The sequence below is a fragment of the Symphalangus syndactylus genome, chromosome 22 (assembly GCF_028878055.3).
Source record: "Symphalangus syndactylus isolate Jambi chromosome 22, NHGRI_mSymSyn1-v2.1_pri, whole genome shotgun sequence".
NCBI lineage: Eukaryota > Metazoa > Chordata > Mammalia > Primates > Hylobatidae > Symphalangus > Symphalangus syndactylus.
In genome coordinates, this window is record NC_072444.2 from 22,475,821 (window position 1) to 22,496,065 (window position 20,245).

Here is a 20,245-nt window from a genome sequence, read left to right on the forward strand (position 1 = left end):
TGCTGGCATATTGGCACCTCAGGGACATTTTGATGGTTTATAGGGACAAAGTAGAGGACCATTCATTCATCCAGTAGATATAGATTGTGCTAGGAGCCATGCTCTGAGCTAGGTGCTGGGGCGATAAGTCCCCGCCCTCTTAGAGTCTTGAAATTGGGACTGTTCTGTAAGCTGTGACACAGCACAGTCTATCATGCCACTTACTAATAACACTGTCCCTACAGCCCTGCACCCCTTACCCTACTCTGTGTGTGTGTCTGTGTGTGTGTGTGTGTGTGTCTACAAGTGAGGGCTCCAGATGTTCCCTGTAAGCTGGAGGTGCTGATTTTGGCCTGAAATTGCTTGCTCCTTCCAAGGCCCCCTTTGCTTTCTCTTGTCCTGCCCTGACTTCCTGATGTCATCCAGTTTTCAGCTTCCTGACCCCAACCCCTATCTGCTGACCAGACGTAGACACCAGATGCTTTGATTTGACCTTCTGGTGCCAGGACTGTATCTCACTCTTGCCACACAGCCACTCCTGAGAAAGGACCATATTTCTGCTCATCTCAATGTTCCAGAATTTGACAGCTCTGTTTCACCTTCCCCTCTGTTGAACACTGCCGCTGCTCTCCTTTCTGCGGCACTTATTATGGTATGTTTTTGCTTCCAGAGATGAACATTCAGTGAAATGATGTAGCCAGAATGGCATAATGGAACGTGCGTGGGTGGAAGGAACCTTGGGGAAAGGAGCTGAGAAGTCGGTTCATCTGGATAATGGAGTCTCGCTTATAACTGTGCTCACCTGTGGTCCTGTCTCACCCCCGGGTACCATTTATTGAGCCCGGTGTTAGGTGCTTATATCCATCATTTCACTTAGTTCTTTCAGAAACCCTATGAAGTGGAAGCAATTATTATCCTTGTACTGGATACCATGGGTGTTTCCTCCATAGCTGTGCATCCCTTCCTGAACTGTAGCTGCCATGGAGTTCACAGAGTCTGATCTCAGACAGCTCCTGAGTGAGCCCTGGTTAGTTTCAGCACGTGGTTCTGAGTGAGGTCTGCTGGGGCCCTGAGAGCCTTTCAGGAGGTCTGTGAGTCCCAGCTTCTTCCAACCACCCGTTTGCAGAAGGCTGGATTTTCTTCATATGCTACAAACCAAGATAACATATCACAACGGCCAGATTGCAGAAGTAGGTCTGAGAATCCTGCCATTTTCTGTGAAGCCAGACATTCAAGGGATTTGCAAAAGTGTAAAAGCATGCCGCTCTTTTCACTATTTTTTTTTTTTTTGCTTTGGAAAGTATCATTATTATTTATAAAATATGTTATTTATAGTAACATGTCTAATGGGCTTACTATTGTTATTTTAAAGATGAATATTTAATCTTTTGCATTTTAATTTCTAAAATGTTAAGTATTGATAAATATAATTCACATAAACAAAAGTTTATTGGGGTCCTCTCTAATTTTTACAAGAGTAGAGGGGTTCTGGGAACAAAAGTCTGAGAACTGCTGGTTTAAGCCAATCATGATAATCCCATAATCCTTGTCAGTGATTGGTTCAGGAGTTCAGACCTAGGCCAATCAGCATGTGTCATTCCCTTGGTGACAGCAATTGGTTGGGGCATGGACATGTGACCCAGTTGGCACCAATGGGTGGAGTGGTTTGCTCTGAGCTGCTGGAGAAGTTCTTCCTGAGTCTCTGGCTTATGCAACTCCTTCCCTTTCTTTGATATCACTGTGAACAAGTATAATATTCAGAACTTCAGCCTGAGGATGAAGCTGACACCCAGAAGGGGGCAGAGCCAAGAGAATCACCAAGAAAGGAGATAGAGCCGTGATTAGGTCAACCTACATCTGCAAGTACAGTTCCTTGACCTAATAAACGCCTTTGTTTTTTTATGCCAGCTGGGCTTGGGTGTTTAGTACTTATAGATGAAAACATTTAAATTGCTACTTTCCCCGTTTTACAGATGAAGAAACTGAGGCCCAGAGAGTTTAAATGAGTGCTCGTAAGTGGAAGAGTCAGAATCTAAACCCAGGTCTCTTTGCACCCCAAACCTTTCTTTCTCCAACTGATTTTATAGCTTACAAGAATGTCACATTCTTGCTCTTCCCTCTCTAGAACCCAGATCACAACAGATCACAAGGAACTGTCATGGGGTTGGGCAGCAGGGAGTGGAGGATTCTCGCTCAGGATTGTCTCCCAAAGTTCCTCTCTTGGCCTAGAAAAGATGGGCTTTCTGTCCCACTGCCAGGAGTTTTGAGGCTGCCCTGATTTGCCTGATACAGCCCGAGCCTGCTCCTCACCAGCAGAGATCCATTCTCTACTGATGAGTCGTAAGGACAGGGTACCAGTTAGAGTTGTTGATTGCAAGCAACAGAAACCAATTCCAGCCAATTTAACCAAAAAAGTCCCATTTGTCTGGCTAGCACACACACATCTCCTGAAGGGTGAAAGAGCAAAGCTTGAAAAGTGTGAAATCCAAACTGATATTACAAATCAAGCCACTGTGCCTGGCCTCCTTCATCGTCTTTTAAAAAGGCATCATTTTTGGCTGGGTGCAGTGGCTCAAGCCTGTAATCCCAGCACTTTGGGAGGCCGAGGCAGGCAGACCATGAGGTCAAGAGATTGAGACCATCCTGGCCAACATGGTGAAACCCTGTTTCTACTAAAAATACAGAAATTAGTTGGGCGTGGTGGTGCATGCCTGTAGTCCCAGCTACTCGGGAGGCTGAGGCAGGAGAATCGCTTGAACCCCCGGGAGGCAGAGGTTGCAGTGAGCAGAGATCACACCATTGCACTCCAGCCTGGCAACAGAGCAAGACTCTGTCTCAAAAAAAAAAAAGGCATCTTTTTCATTTGTACTTACTGTCCTTTGTCCTGGAATATTTTTACTTCAGACTGTTGCCTGGTCAACTTTTTCTTATCTAAGTCTCAGCCAAAATATTACCTCCTCTGAGAAGCCCTCCTGACTACTTAAATGAAAGCAGCCTCCCCTCTCTCTCACTTTGTTTGCTTTTATTCTCTGTCCTCGGGTGTCCTGAGCTGACCTAACTATACACCTTGGGGAGACCAGTGAGGAGTCCAGGGCAGAGAACATGGTGGCTTGAACCAGGGAGAGGACTGAGCTTTCTGCTGCCAGGGATCACAGCCTGCATGATTATCTTTTGCAGAACTTAGCACAGGGTCACTCCATGATGAAAGGGCTGAAAAGACTTGGGACACAAGGCCTGCAATGAACTTTCAGAGGCCCCTAGCCCAAGCTCCACCCTCCCGGAAAGATGAGTTCCTTGCTGGGTTACGCATCAGCTGATGACAAGGTCATGGCGTGGCTCTTCTTGGCTGTCCCCCTCACTCCTAGAGCCCTGATGTGATCCCAGGGGAAGGCTGCTGAAGGATGGGCTGTGGAGGCTTGGGCTGCTGAGACATGGGTGGGATTGGGCCGCTGTTAATGAGAGGGCCTGCTGATCTGGCGGCTTTGCTAATTAGGCTGCTGACAGTTCCAGACTCAGCCAAGGAAAGCACGTTGCTTATGCTAATCAAGGGCGGTCTGCGTTTCCTGGCTGGCAGAGTTGCCCAGATCCTGCAGTGTGTGCCCAGCATGCAAGGCATGGCAGGGGACAGCCAGGGGAACCAGGGCTGGGAAAAGCCAGAGACAGCCCCCATGGCTGCAGCTGAGATTCTGGGGCTCACCATTGCCCCACGTTGGGGAAAAAAGGCATAAATGATGGGAATGGCCACCAGCCAGGTAGGGGGAGGACAAAGGGCAAAGCCAGGGAGGGGCCAGTTATAGGCACTCCCTACTCAGTCACCACAAGGCTCACTTTCCAAAACTCAGCCTTGAGTGGTGCTGGGCAGAGCAGGCTGCATCATAATATTCATGGCCCTAGACTTGGTGCCTTCTGTGCCAAATGGCTAAGTATGCCTTGGGGCAGAGAGCAGCCTCTGGAGCAGCGGAGTCATGAGGCTGGCTGGACAGGCAAACCTACCTCCCCGGAGCAGGGAGGAGACAGCTGCACTCTTCAGCCCAAATTAAAGATGCAGAAGATTTTGAATTGATTTCCCCATCCCTGGTGTGATAGCACAGAATCTCAGACCCCGGAGAAATCTGCAAGGAGATTCATTCATTCATTCATTCATTCATCCATTCACTTACTCAGCACCTACTGTGTACCCAATTCCAGGCACTGGGAATGCAGAGATGAATGATGCCATTCTCGGGTTCAAGAAGCTTAGAGTCTAGCAAGGACCGCGAATCAGCAATTAAGTGACCCTAACTCAGACTGAGAGGCCGGGAAGGCTCCAGGAGGAGGTGATGCTTGAGATGAGCTGGAAGGATGCGCCACATCGACAGTTAACGCCTGCAGGGCAAATCTCACGTGCCACGACGCACTCTACACCCTTGACGTCCCTAACACATTCAGTCTTCCCAGGGACCCTAACACAGTGAGGACTGTTACCATTTCCCCATTTCTGTAAATGGGGAAACTGAGGCACAAAGTGATTCAGAAATTTTTCTGGGATTGCACAGCTGATTAGGGGTGAGTTATAAAGCGGGAGTTAGTGAGCCAGGTGCTGAAGGAGGAGAAGAAACAGCAAATGGCAAAGCACGGATGGAGAATGCAGTAGGAGTGTCAGGTCAGGCAGGCGAGGCTGTGGCAGAAGCTGTAGGCTGCAGCGGGGGAGATGGGGGTGAGCTAGGGAGGGGAGATGGTGGCAAAGCTGGGCAGGGGAGATGGGCGTGATGGCAGGCAGGAGGTTTGCAATTAGATTCACGTATTGTGATGCTTTGAGTGGCAGCACCCTGGGCTCTGGCGGGTCAGAGAAGTGCATTTGGGGGACAGTTAGCTTGAAATCAGCAGCCAGAGATCCCTAAGTGCTGATTAATTACACTCTTCATCAGCTATCACCTCCCTTTGTAGCTGGGTCTGGAGCCGGGCTCCGGCTGCCACATCAGTATTTCAGATGTGTCTTCTTTTCGGCTAAAAATGAACTTGTCATTTGCACAAGTTTTGAGACATCTCAGTAAGCAAGTCTGTCTGCTCCTGAGCTGGGGCGAGACTTTTATGTTCAGAGGGTGCCTCCCTTGTGAAAGGGACTTTTCAAATGATCCTTGTACCTTAAACACAGGCTGAAGCAGGCACAGATCAATTCTGCCCACTCTGACCTCTGACCCTTTTGTGGCTTTCTGGCCGCAGGGTCTGAGGCCAAGGGTGATCAAAACTCCAGATACAATAATGGTCAGAAGGAGATTTTCCAATTCTCTCCTTCCCCAGCCTATAGGGAGAGCAGTAGCAGTAAAAGCAAGGGGCCATCAGTCAAGGTTAGGGTGTGGAGGAAGGGAAGATGGGGGTCTCAGCGAGCGCTGTTCCTCTCACTCATCCTTCAGCATCAGCAAGGGCTTTGCTCCCCGGAGAAAACCCCGTGACCTACTTCTCTGAGCAGGTCAAAGGGCCATCTACTCTCCCGTGGAGCTGTTCTCCCAGGGGCCATTTCTATTTTCTTTTTCCTTTTTTTTGAAACAAAGTCTCGCTCTGTTGCCCAGGCTGGAGTGCAATGGTGCGATCTCTGCTCGCTGCAACCTCTGCCTCCTGGGCTCCAGCGATTCTCCTGCCTCAGCCTCCCAAGTGGCTGGGATTACACGAATGAGCCACCATGCCCAGCTACATTTTGCATTTTTAGTAGAGACAGGGTTTCACCATGTTGGTCAGGTTGGTCTCAAACTCCTGACCTCATGATCCACCTGCCTCGGCCTCCCAAAGTGCTGGGATTACAGGCATGAGCCACCACACTGGCCTCTATTTTCCTTTTAAAAATGATTATTTGGCTTCCTCCTGTAGATCATCAGCCTTATGACAGTAGGGACCAGTCTAATCAATCTAATTCTGTTCACTCTATCCTAGCACCTAGAATTGTGCCTGCTACGTAGTAGGTGCTTGTAAAGATTTGTGGAGGACTGCATGAATGAGGAATAATCTTAGGAGATTGGTCCTTCCTCTGTCCATTCCTTTTTTACTTTCTTCTGGAAGCTTTTGTGTGTGTGTGTGTAGGTATTGGAGATACAAGATGAGCCGACTGATTTGCCTGGGCCCAGGCCACTAGAGCCTGCAGGGGACCCCCACAGCCCCGTGGCACAGGTGTCCTGGGCTCACCTGCCCAAGTCTGAGGGCATGAACACACACCCCTATGAACCCTGAGCCATGGGCAGGGGTGGTGGGCAGTGATGCAGACAGAGGTCATTCGAAAGCCTGCTCTGGAGACACCTTCTAGGGTGTCCCTGCAACCTTCTAGCACTTTCCTTTCTACTCTGTCCTTTGCAGATCTTGTAGAAAAACCTGTGAGGTGGGCTCCCGTGGGCTGTCAGGGGAGGGAGAGGCTCCATGGGGGTGTTTGGGGGGAAACAAGCCTGAGATTACAGGCCTTCAGATGATCCAGGGATTGTAGGATACAGAGAGAGAGAGAGAGGGAAAGAGAGAGAGAGAGGAAAAGAGAGAGAGAGAGAGACAGAGAGAGAGAGAGAGAGAGATGCCTCTAAAAGACAGAGGCCTCTCTTCCCATAATGAAGGCACAGGAGGGCATCTTGGGACCTGGGTCATCAGAGATGGCTGGAGGTGAGCCCCAGGGCAGGGACTGAACTCTCTTCTACCAGGAGTGTTTTCTTCCTGGAGTTCCGAGAGAATTTAGTGTTTGTGGCAGGTGCTGGGCTGGGCTCCCTAGAGACCTTGAGACTCCATTTGGGCCAGGAATGGGAGCACAGATGATGGCAGGGTCACCACCCCATCTGGACTCTGCCTGCTGCCTTGAGGGGGCATTTACTTCTGGGATCTGCACCACACCAGAGGCCAGAGGCAGGAGGTGGGGAGGGGGGTATGTCAAACTTTCCTGACACCTTCCAGTAGCTTCTGGGTCATACCAACAGGCAGGGCCAGATGTAAGAGTCCCTGATACCAAGAAGCCTCACATAATCAGAGCCGACTAACAGAGGCTCATGGACAGGTCTTACTGCCCCATCCTACCCCCAGCCACGGAAACAACTGCAGAGATTTCTTTTTCATTTTAAAAGAAATAGTTACTCATTGCATAAAATTCAAACGAGTTGGAGAAAGTACAAAGAAAAAAAGTATAAATCACCTATAAAACCCCACTACCCCCGTTAAGACTTTTTTGGCCTTTTTTCTCTCCTAAAGAAACATAATGACATAGAATTTTCCAGAAATCAGCATGACACAGGCTATCTTGCTTTTAGAAAAACAATTTGACAGTATTCCATGGACATTTTCCCATGTAAATAAATACAGTGTTAAAGCAGTGGTCTTTAGCCCAGCACACACATGGGAAGTGCTGGGAAGCTTGTTAAAATACAGATTCCTTACTACTCAGCCATAAAAAGGAATGAGTTAATGGCATTCACAGCAACCTGGATGGGATTGGAGACTATTATTCTAAGTGAAGTAACTCAGGAATGGAAACCCAAACATTGTATGTTCTCACTCATAAGTGGGAGCTAAGCTATGAGGACACAAAGGCATAAGAATGATACAATGGACTCTGGGGACTCAGGGTAAAGGGTGGGAAGGGGGCGAGGGATAAAAGACTACAAATTGGGTTCAGTGTATACTGCTAAGGTGATGAGTTGCACCAAAATCTCACAAATCACCACTAAAGAACGTACTCACGTAACCAGACACCACCCGCTCCCCAAAAACCTATGGAAATAATAAATTTTTAAAAATACAGATTCCTGCCGGGCGCGGTGGCTCATGCCTGTAATCCCAGCACTTTGGGAGGCCGAGGTGGGTGGATCACGAGGTCAGGAGATTGAGACCATCCTGGCTAACACAGTGAAACCCCATCTCTACTAAAAATACAAAAAAGTTAGCCGGGCATGGTGACGGGCGCCTGTAGTCCCAGCTACTCTGGAGGCTGAGGCAGGAGAATGGCGTGAACCCGGGAGGCAAAGCTTGCAGTGAGCCGAGATTCGGCCACTGCACTCCAGCCTGGGCAACAGAGCGAGACTGCTTCAAAAAAAAAAAAAAAAAAAAAAATTACAGATTCCTGGCTGGGCACAGTGGCTCATGCCTGTAATCCCAGCACTTTGGGAGGCCAAGGTGGGAGGATTACTTGAGCCTAGGAGTTTGAGACCTGCCTGGGCAACATAGCAAGACCCCAGCTCTAGATAAAAAAAAATACAGATTCTTGGGTCCCATTCCGAGATTCATCAGCGGATCTGCTGTGGGGCCCGGAAGTCTATATACTGAGAAAGCCCACAAAAAGACTCTGATTCACACCCCTCATTCAGAATCCTGATCTACAGGCTGCCTTTAAAAATAACCTTCTCTATCTTTTTAAAAGGCAGGCAGAAAGGAAAAAAAAAGATTTAAATTTGCTATCAGGAATTTAAAAAATGTTCAGCTTTTAGGGGATGTCACAGGTTCGACAGATTCAGTGGGACAATGTCCCACTGGTGGGGACTTTTTGCAGTGGGACAATGTCCCACTGGTGGGGACTGGTGCCCAGGAGTTTCTGGGTCTGCGTGCCATTCTCAGGCAATGGAGAGATTTCCCATCAGGAAAATGGGCTTTGCACACAGCTGAAAAACCTCTCCCCAGGGGCAATCCAGAAAGAGCTTTTTGTTCAATCTTCCGTTAAAGAGAAATTTCAATTGCCCTGACCAGCCAGAGCATTCCAGCTGACCAGGCTTGACTTGCTTACCCAAAAGCCAAACTCGCAGAGCAGGGAAGGGGAAGACTGTTCAGCAAGTTCTGGGAAGCCCTCTCAGGGTTCCTGTGGCAAGCTTCCCGAATCATCTCCAACTGCATTCTGACCCGGGTCTAGGCTTCTCCCTAACTCTTCCTGTTTTCTGCAGGTCGACGACATAAAAAGCCCATCGTAACGCTTCAAGAGGCTGACGTTTGGCTCGAGTGTACGAGGTACTTCTTTTCACTGATGATACTACCCGAGACAGTCTGCTAGTTGCCACATTTTGTCATGTAAGACAGACTTTTTCTGCAAAGGGCCAGGTAGTAAATATTTTAAATGGTCTCTGTCCCAACTGCTCATAAACACATGGGCATGGCTGTGATCCAATAAAATTTTATTTATGGACACTGCAGTTTGAATTTTGTATAAATTTCACATCGTGAAAACTTCTTCTGATTTTTTTCAACCATTTAAAAGTGTACAAACATTCTTTGTTGGTGGGCTGGATTTGGCCTGTGGGCTGTAGTTTGGCAAGAGAAAGCTGGACAGGAATTAAGGAAGGAAGGGTAGGCAGGGACAGACTTTTCCAGAATTAGAGCTATACCCCAAGGGGGAATTCTGTCCTAGGAGACAGTGAGTGCTAAGTACACTCTGGACAAACACCAGACACAGAAGCTGCCTCAGTTTGTGCTCCCCGTGCAAAGCAGAGCCTGGGACAAGGATTTGGGTACAAGGAGTTTCACTCAATATTACATTTCCAAGATGCACCCATGCTTTATACGGCTATAGTGCATCCATTTTACTGCCTTATGCTTTCCATTAGGTGACTATATTAGTACATATTTATAATTTCTAGGTCTTTTTGTTCTCTTATTTGTTAGTAATTATAAACTCCAAGCCCATTGTGGTAGATTGCTATTTCTCAGAGATATTTTCTGCTCCTTCCTGGGGGACAATAATACTTTTCTCTCATCAATGGCAGATGTGGCCTTGTGACATTTTCTGGTCAATGAAATGAGGACAAAATTGGTGTGTGTCACCTTTGAGCAGAAGCTTTTGCAAGCTTGTCTAACCCATGGCCCGCAGGCTGCATGTGGCCTGGAACGGCTCTGAATGCAGCCCAACACAAATTCGTAAACTTTCTTAAAACACTATGAGATGTTTTTGCGATTTTAAAAAACTCATTAGCTATCATTATCATTAGTATATTTTATGTGTGGCCAAAGACAATTCTTCTTCCAGTGTGGCCTAGGGGAGCCAAAAGATTGGACACCTCTGTATAGAGTCTGTGTGTGATTTGATTTATTTTCTCTTTTCTCCAGCAATGTCCTAGATATGGCTTCTGATCAGCCTGGGTCCTGGCGGGAGATGACAACGAGCAGAGCCACCATTAAGCTGCACTGGATAATGTAGTATGAGTGAGAAATAAATCCTTGCTGTTGAAAGCTATTGAGATGTTGGGGTCATTTGTTACAGCGGCATAAGTGATCCTATCCTAACTGATACATCACTCTCTCTCTACCACAACAGGGATTTCCAGGGTAGGGCCCAGAGGGGGTGGTCATTTTCCTGGAAGACTGAATTAATTAGTAATGCAAAAAGCCATATTTGAGGGGTAAAATCTGGTCAAAGTGGCCTCCTTCCAGTGTGTGTATTGAGAGGGATTCATTCTTTAGCAGCTGGTAAGAGCTTTGAAGAGAAATGCATGTAGAGGGCTGACTGGAGCCTCCTACCTGACCTCGTGGGTCCCTCGCTTCCTCTCTCCTTCCTGAAGGCCTTTGAAGTGACTCCAGTGCACAAGATGACCTGGGAGGGAGTGGGGACACCCCAGCCTTGGGCCAGCTGACATACTGGAAGAAAAAGCAGGTGAGGGGAGAATGTCCTTACGCTAGGAGACTGATGAGAGAGGAAGGAGGCCAGGCTGGGTACCGCTCCAGCGAGGCACGCTCACTGTGGACTTCACAATACAGCTGCCCGGGCTGGAGGATGACATGAATGTCCCGATTGCTTGATTTCCCTTTCTCATTAAAGCAATGGCAATGAGGAAGGACAAACGGTGCTGCATGGTGCTTCCCTGTTCTCCATTATCACCGAGAGAGGCTGTCAGCAAGAGGCTCATTTGGTGCCATTTTCATTCCTTGTCACTTTTCCTTCTCTTTCTTTTATTTATTCCCAGTGCCAGTGAGGTTCCCTTAACGATTCCCATCCACACAGCAAACACACCACAATGAAACATAACGAGAGAGAGAGGGGGGCATGAGAAATTAATCCATCCTAATGATAAAGATCATTATGGAGACAGAGAAAGAAGGAAGGGAAACAACACATTTCATTCTAATTAGGCCCGAAAGCTCATTACTGAGAGCAAGGAAAAAAGTGATCAAGTAGTTGCATCCTGAAAAATCCCTTCTCTGGTTCCCTGGCAGCACGACAGCAAAAAAAAAACTACCACGATGCGTCAATGGTTCCCAAATTGGGGCTTCTCGTGGTAGTCTTGGGGGTGGAAAATTGCAGGGAAGGTTGTGTGTTTTTTCCTAGACACTAAAAAAATGTTTAATTGAAATCATTATTTTACTCCTGATAACCCTGCATAGGCAGACAAACTAGAAATGTCAAGTTTGTTTGGGGCTGGAATTCCATCAGCTCAGTGGTACCCCTAGCTCACTGACACCAATCAGAGGCCTAATGGGTTGTCAATAACATCATAAGCATTTCTGGGATCTCAGCGGCAGCCCATGCCACATCTGGGAACATGGCACTCATGCTGAAAGGAGCCTCAAGTTCTTCACGGCGATGCTACTGCACAGCTAGCCATGTCTTTGCTTCATTGCACAGGGAGAAAAGAATAAATCATTATTTAATCAGTTTAGGAAAAAAAATCTTTTGAAACATGAGGTTCACAGGGGGTAAAATAATAAAACAAGTCTTTGGCAGTTAAGGGGAAGCAGGGAGGAAATGGGAAAAGAGAGGAGGAAAGGGGTATTAGCATTTATTGATCATCTGTCAATACCAAGCACTATGCTAAGTGCAACAAATAAACGAATAAGTAAATAATCCCATTTAATCCTCACAACCACACTCATGGGGGTAGGTGGGGGATAGATCACTTATTTATTCATTTCACAAGTATTTATGAGAACCTACTAGGAACCAGGCATGGTTTTGAAGTGTTGGAAACGCAGCAACAAACAAAAGAAAGTGCCTGTCCTATGGAGCTCTTAACGACTAAATAAACACACAGACACATACACACGTGTGTGTAAGTGTACATATACAGGTATACATGTAAAGATATATGCATGTATATTTTTATTTTTGTTTTTTTTGAGACGGAGTTTTGCTCTTGTTGCCCAGGCTGGAGTATAACGGCATGATCTCAGCTCATGGCAACCTCTGCCTCCTGGGTTTAAGTGATTCTCCTGCCTCAGCCTCCAGAGTAGCTGGGATTACAGGCATGCGCCACCACTCCTGGCTAATTTTGTATTTTTAGTAGAGACAGGGTTTCTCCATGTTGGTCAGGGTGGTCTCAAACTCCTGACCTCAGGTGATCCGCCCGCCTCAGCTTCCCAAAGTGCTGGGATTACAGGCATGAGCCACTGTGCCTGGCCATATGCATATTTATATGTCTCTCTCTCTCTCTCTCTCTGTCTCTCTGTCTCTCTCTCTCTCTCTCTCTCTCTCTGTGTGTGTGTGTGTGTGTGTGTGTGTGTGTGTATAGAGACAAGGCCTCATGCTTTCACCCAGGCTGGAGTGCAGTGGCACAATCATAGCTCACTGCAACCTCGAACTCCTGGGCTCAAGTGATCCTCCTGCATCAGCCTTCTGAGTAGCTAGGACAACGGGTGCATGTCACCATGCCCAGCCAATTTTTAAATCTTTTTGTAGTGATGTGGTATCGCCGTGTTGCCCAGGCTGGTCCGGAACTCCTGGCCTCAAGTGATCTTCCCACCTCAGCCTCCCAAAGCGCTGGGATTACAGGCACGAACCACTGCGTCTGGCCTACATAGGTGTATTTTTTTCAGTGATTCTTAACTGGGAGCAGTTTTGTACCCCAGAAGGCATTTGGGAATATCTGGAGACTTTATGGCTTGCCACATTTGCAGGGGTTGTGGGGTGGGGCGGGGGGTTCTACTGGCATCTAGTGGATAGAGGCAAGGAATGTTGCTAAACATCCTACAGGGCACAGGACAGTCCCCATGACAAAGAATGGCCACACACATCATGGATCTGAAGTTGAGAACCCTGTAGTCATGTATTCATCTGTATCGATAGATTTATTTCAGGTAGGGACGAGTGTTACAAAGAATGGCTGAGGGAGGTTGGGCTTTGCAAGAGGATTGTTGAGCACCTCCTAGGACAAGATGCTGAGCAGTGAAGGAAAGAGACATGATACCTACAACAGGGATGGAACAAATCATGAAGTACATAAATACGCGGTTACTGCTCAATTGATTCTATGAAGGAAAATAAGGCCAGGCACGGTGGCTCACTCCTGTAATAACAGCACTTTGGGAGGCTGAGGCGGGAGGATCGCTTGAGCCTAGGAGTTCAAGGCCACCCTGGGCAACATAGTGAGACCCCATTTCTACAAAAACAAACGAAATAAAAAAAGGAAATAAAGGGTGCAGTGTCAGAGTCTACAGGCAGACCTGACATATGTTGGAGGAATCAGAGATATTTTCCTGGGGAAGTGGGGACACTTAGGGGAACCCCAAATGATAGGAGGAGTTCAGTAGGTGGAGAGAAGGGGGAAGGACGTTCTCGGCAGGCTTGGCAGCTGCAATGGTCAGCAGGCAGAAGGAGCTCGGAGATTTGGGGAGCAGGGAAGGACGTAGGAGTGGCTAGGGAGAGCTGGGCCACGAAAGAAGGATAGGGACGAGCCACCTTCCCCAGGCAGGACTCCTGGTTAATACAAGCAAGAAAGTGGTGATTATATCCCCATTTCCAGGTTAATGAAGGAGAACCTGGAGGTAATGTTATTTTTGTTGATTCTTGATTTCTTGTTAAAATGTTTTTCGGAGAAGACTTCTCTAACTACTTGATACCGACAGATGATAGCTCCCTCCCAGGCATTTTCCCGTGGACAATAGTGTCCTCCTTTCCCTGGTGGACTCCCTCGGTGAGCACAGCTTTACGATACATGTTACATGATGCTCGATCTCTGCCGGCGTCTAAGGTCCCCTCTGCTCCCCACCTGTTGGCAGGCCTCTTCCTCTGCCATCGCTCCCACTGAGAAATGTATTTCTTTTTTGATGGCTCTGAGATAACAACACTTCCTGTTCAGTTATGAAAAACTGTGTAGGGCAAGGCGAGAGGATGAGCCAGTCTCTGGCTACTCACAGTGTTATCCCCAGACTAGCAGCATGGGTCTTACCTGGGACTCACTAGCAAGGCAGAATCCCAGGTCCCACGCCAGAGCTACTGCATCAGAATTGATTTGCATTAAAATTAACAAGCTCCTCATGTGATTTCCATGCACATGAAGTTTGAGAAGCTCTGCTCTAAACGACCTTCGAAAATGCACCCAGCCCTGGACTTCTAAGACTCTAGCAATGAACTTCCTTAATACGGAGAACTTAAGAGTACATATATTCATACCAAAGCCACACAGCCTATGCTTCTGTTATACGCATAGTCTTAAATGCTGATTTTATTCTTTAATTCTGTGGCACGGTAGAAAATGATGTTTTTGGTGTCCATGTCCTTTGAACGTCTTTTTTCTTGGGACGGAGTCTCGCTCTGTTGCCAGGCTGGAGTGCAGTGGCGTGATCTGGGTTCACCGCAACCTCTGCCTCCCGGGTTCAAGCGATTCTCCTGCCTCAGCCTCCCAAGTAGCTGGGACTACAGGCGCCCGGCACCACACCCAGCTAATTTTTGTATTTTTAGTAGAGACGGGGTTTCACCATGTTGGCCAGGATGGTCTCGATTACCTGACCTCGTGACCCACGCGCCTTGGCCTCCCAAAGTGCTGGGATTACAGGTGTGAGCCCCCACGCCCGGCCTGTACTTCTTATTTATAGGCTGTGAGGCCCTAGATGAGTGATGTAGTTCCTTTCAGCCTCAGTTTCTTCCTCTGTGAAATGGGGAAAATATTGTCTCCCTTACTGGGATTTTGTGGGCATCTAAGAAGACACATACAGATATAAGGACCCCATTCCTGTACCCTATTCTTTCTTGCCTGCCTCTCTCTTCTGTAAAACAGACTGAGGCTGGGAGACCTAAAGGATACAATAGAGCTTCCTATCCCAAACTGTAAGGGGTGTTTGATGATTTAAAGAAAACAACAGATTTCCAAGTAGGTAACATTCAAATAAATGGCAGGCAAATTTCAGATTATAGTTCAGGTATAAAGCAGGCCCCCTAACCATCTCTACTGGGAAATCATTTCCTGATTCTTGACTGGAGGGTCTTGTCTGTGTCCATGTGATGGGGATGGGCTGGCTTGGATAGGGAGGGAGAGCCCTCGAATCTCTTGAAATTAGATCCTATATTGTGTGCAGGTACATTATTCTAAGAAGTTCTGCTTGATTTGATTAGGTAGGCGGGAGGTGAGGGATGATGGAGGAGGGGAGGAGCATGTGAAGATAATGCTCCCTTTGGCTGTGACCCAGGGTCTCACCTTTGAAAAAGGGCACAGCTTTGGAGAATGTTGCAGGCTCTTCCCTGGGGGCAGAAGCCACCACTTCCATCCAGTCCTAAGAAGGCCTGTACCCTGCAACAGAAGAGCTCAAGAACTGCTTTTGTTTTGAGACAGAGTTTCACTTTTTGTTACTCAGGCTGGAGTGCAATGGCGTGATCTCGGCTCACCGCAACCTCCACCTCCCGGGTTCACGCCATTCTCCTGCCCCAGCCTCCGGAGTAGCTGGATTACAGGCATGCGCCACCACACCCAGCTAATTTTGTATTTTTAGTAGAGATGGGGTTTCTCCATGTTGGTCAGGCTGGTCTCGAACTCCTGACCTCAGGTGATCTGCCCACCTTAGCCTCCCAAAGTGCTGGGATTACAGGTGTGAGCCACCACACCTGGCCAAGAACCGCTTTTTGAGTTACCCATGAGTGGTTAAGGAGCAGCTCTGGAGAGAGATGTCTGAATTTGACTTCTAGCTCCCTATTTATTCCTTGAATGACCTTTGACAAATCTCTTCACCTTTCCACACCTTGGTGTCCTCATCTGTCTAAGGAGAATGATGTCAGTCCCTACTTTACAGGCGTTATTATGAGACTTAAATGAAATAATCCATGGAAAGGTCTTAGAACAGCATCTGGAAGTTTCTAGATGCTCCATAAATGCCAATGAACTTTTAAAAATGTGCTATAATTGCTTTTAGTTTTGCAAGCATTCTGTCTAGCCCTCCGTGTGCAGGGAGAAGAAGGGAGGAGCTGTAAGTGATGCTCTATCCTTACCTTGGTTCCTCAGAGCCAGCACTTCCCTTAGCAGTGATTCTTTCACTCCAGAATCTGAAGATCTGGACTGATGGGAAATACCACGTCTATAACAGAAGCCCTCCTTTATCAAAACCAACCGTGTGCCTGACCCTGAGCAGGGTGATTTCCACGCATCATTTCACAGCCCCCAGATGGACCAGTCCCTACTACAGACAAGGAAACCGAGGCTGAGAGAGATTAAACAACTTGCCCCAGGTGAGAATCTAATGCATGGAAGAGGAGTTTTCATGCAAATTCAGGGTTGTTAGAGCGTGAGCTCAGCATGCACTCAGCTAAACTTCAGAGATTCCAAACAAACTTTTTTCTCTCCTCGAAGAAGCTGAAGTTTTGCTAGATATGCTTTAGCCAGGACTATTTTAACTGACTCAGAGCGGCAGTAACATTGAAGCTTCAGCCCTAAAGACTCAACAGGTATTTATAGAGTACCAGCTTCAGAGGCAGCTCAGAGTGGACCTGAGAGACAAGCAGGAGAAGCAGAGAACAAGCTTTACCCCAGAGGAGCTTACAGTGAGTTCAGAAGAGAAGAGAAAGCTGTCACCACCATAGCCAGCAGCACCTACATTTGTGAATCCAAATCTCATTTAAACAAACATACACAGAAAATACTAATCTTATCCCCAGTATAAGGATGCAGAAACAAGTTCAGAGGGAGCAAATCAGATTCAAAATGACTCATGTGAGGTCTTCTGGCTGGGAAGTGGTTGAGCAGGAACTTGATTCCAGGTGATTTGACGCCAGAGCCTGTACCTGAACCCACTATGTGGTGCCCTGAAATAATCTCAGACATGAGACTGTAAGTTCCTAGAGGCAGGGACCAGCTCTGCTTGGCTCACCACTGTATTCCCAGGGTTGAGGACAGTGCCTAGCACATAATCAGTATTCTATAAACACTTGTGGATAAAGAGATACGTGAACAAATGGAAGATTCGGCAAGATGGCAGACAGTTCCAATGGTACGGGTGGCAGAAAGTTTATTTCCTGCCCTCTAGTCCTTCTTGTGCCTTAATAGCCTCAAATGATTTCCACTTCTCTTCCTCACCCCACCAGGCTGGCATTTCACATGCCAAAGGCATTTGTTACTGCCTGTTTCTGCACCTACCAGTTTTGACAAGGGTTGAGAAGTGGTTTGCTGGGACATTATCTGACCTGTCACCCTGCTGGATTTTCTGGTCCAACTGGAAACCCCCTGCTTATCATGTGAGGATTTACTCTCGGGGGTGTTCAGCCTAACCTGACTGAGCACAATCTGTGGAGCACTGGCCATGAGTAACTCCAAGAACACAGCATTGCTGGATATTGGGAAAGAGCAATTTGGCTGTGAGCTCAGTTACCACATGCTCCCAGAATGGATCCTGTGCCCACAGCACTTCGCAGAGGCCTCAGGAGCACAAGCCATGCTGGACTGTCATTCTTTTTCTTCCCTCATTGTTTTCCCCATGCTAACTGGAGGCTATTCACCGGCAAAGAGTTATCTTGCTGCTGCTCAATCCTCAGCACGAGCCTAGCAGCCGGTATAAATCATATTCCATTGGGACAGGCATGTGTCTGCTCTGACCAGTATAGGACAGCAGATGTGATGCCACGTGACTTCCAAGGTCAGGTCATAAAACGCCTGCAGTTTCTGGTCGGTTCCCTTGGAAAGCTGTCTCCTGGAATGCACGAATCTATGCTCTAAGAAGTCCAGGTCACAGGGAGAAGCCACAAGCAGGCAGTCCAGTTGGCAGTGCCAGCTGAGCCCAGCCTTTGGGTCAACAGCCCACTTATTTAGACGAGTGAAGTCACCGTTTTGGAAGAGGACCTTCCAGCCCAGCAGGAGCCTCTGGGTCCAGTGCCCAGCTATTTGAGTCACCCCCAACCATTTGATTCCTCCCAGACGAGGTCCTGAACATCATGGAACAGAAACAAGCTATCCCAGCCTTGTCTAATTCCCTGACCCACAAAACCCATGAGCATGTTCAAATTAGTGTTTTACACTCAGTTTGGGGTAGTTTATTAAGCCACTGTGGTACCTAGAGCAGCTCTGGAATCAGACTGCCTAGGTGCAAATCCTAGCTCCACTAATTACTACAAACGTTTCCTCGGGCAATCCCCTGGGGTCCTGCAGACTGCAGCTTTATCATCTACAAACTGGGTATCCACAGACAGTCTCAGAGGGTTATTGCAGGCACCGTGTGGGATAATGTATCTAAAGCATTTAGTCCAGAGTCTGGCATGGTTGCTGGTATAGTTGCCATTATCATCAGCTCAGAATTTGATGGGGCACCTCCCTTTTCACACATGACTCTCCTCCCTCCAGTCCCTGCATCCTCCATGCATACGACGGAACCTCATCCTAAAGCCAAATCAGATCTTCATCTCCTGTGCTGATGATGTGGTCTACAGTGAGCATGTGTCTGAGAAGCCCAGAAGTTCAGCTCCACTGTTATTTGCCTTGAGATTCTTGACTTGCATTCAATCTTTCTGAGCCTTCTTTTCCTTGTTCATAACAAGGAGTTGGTCATAGCCCCCTTATGAAGTCGTTGTGAGGATTAATGAGATAATGCACAAAATGTACTTAACATGGTGGCTCACATTTGGGGACTATTTGACTGTGGTCACTACCTCCATGATGACAAGATTGAACCTGACTGTGTCTTAGGCATGTCCATGCTGTGGGGGACGGTCTACATTCTCGCACAGTCACACAATTCAAATTGTATTCAAAGCCTTCATTCTGGAGCCCAATTTGTCTCCATTAGGGGTAATTCCTTGGGCCCAAATCTGTGGTGTAGATTTTTCAGAATGAAGCTTTAAGTCAATCTGAGCCAACGAGTCTAATTGTAGGCCATTTCTGATCTTGAAATTAGAGCCAAACAGCATCTGTTACTGCTGGATTGTGATATTGACAGATCACACAGGGCCGTTTTGCTTTGGCTGGCTGGCAAAGTGATGTTAATAATGTTGATAACATCTTAGAACTATTTACTCCTGTATGTAGCACTGAGCAGTTTACAAAGCACTGGCTATAATAATCTCATTTGACTTCTCAATCATAATATATGTAATCATTAATAACAAAACTAGAATATCTATTACATATTGAGTATTTGTTAGGAATATGCTGTGTGTTTTACTTATATTAATTCATTTAATGCTAAAAACCACCTCACGAGATGGTGAATTCCCATTACCCTATTTACTCCATTAGTTGTTACACAGATGAGGAACCGAGGCTCCAGGAACCAGGTGACCAGCCCAAGGTCAGCAGTCAGGGACTGATGCAGCTGGTATTTGAACAGAGACCTTCCTGACTCCAGAGCTCAAATGCCCAATGCAATCCCAAGGCTCTGGCAGGGACTCTTCCTGCTCTTGGCAGATACGTGCAGGGATTTAAAGGGAGAGGAAAAAGCTTTTCATTTTCTTAGCATAGTTGATCCACAAGAAGATTACCTTTCAAGAAAACCAGGACAAGGTCCCTTGGAAACATGAAGCCAGGGCTAAGAGGCCACTTGGGGAAGATGAGGCCAGCTCAGGCCCTAGGAACTAGATCGATATCAACCACAAATTCATTTTATACGTTCATGAATTTTCAATGGACTCTCCTATTCCCAGTGGGATGTGGGAAGGAAACGTGTTCCCAGAGCAACTGGGAAAACATGGCGGCCAACAGGAAACTGGCAAGGGAGAGGGCCCAGAGCCAGACAAGAGGCCGCAAAAGGTGGACCTGAGATGGGCATCTGCAAGGCTCTGCCTCCCTCCAGCTGAGGGCTGAATGTCCTTTCTCCTCCTTGTCCCAAGCCTGTTCGTAGAACTTGGTGGGTTTTCACCGCAAAATTTAGGGTTGGGGAAAACTCTGCTTTGGGGAGGCCAATAGCTATCCATCTTCTGGGCTAAGCCATTCATTTGACAGATGGGGAAACTGAGGCCCAGGACAGGGGATGCCCAGCACAAACAGTTAATCAGAGGAATTCCTTTGGTGGTTCTCAAGTGGGTGTGGGTAGGGGGGATTTTGGTCCCAAGTTGAGACATATGGCAATGTCCGGAGACATTTTTGGTTGTCACACTGGGAGTATCTAGTGTGTAGAGGACAGAGAAGTGCTCAACATCCTACGATGCACAGGACAGCCACCCCCCAAA

At 47.4% G+C, this 20,245-nt stretch overlaps 1 protein-coding gene across 4 annotated transcripts in view; it reads right to left on the reverse strand.

Annotated features, from left to right (window-relative positions):
• Positions 1–20,245, reverse strand: part of KAZN (kazrin, periplakin interacting protein) — a 1,209,168-nt gene that overhangs the window by 211,030 nt on the left and 977,893 nt on the right. The gene's annotated exons all lie outside the window — the stretch shown is intronic.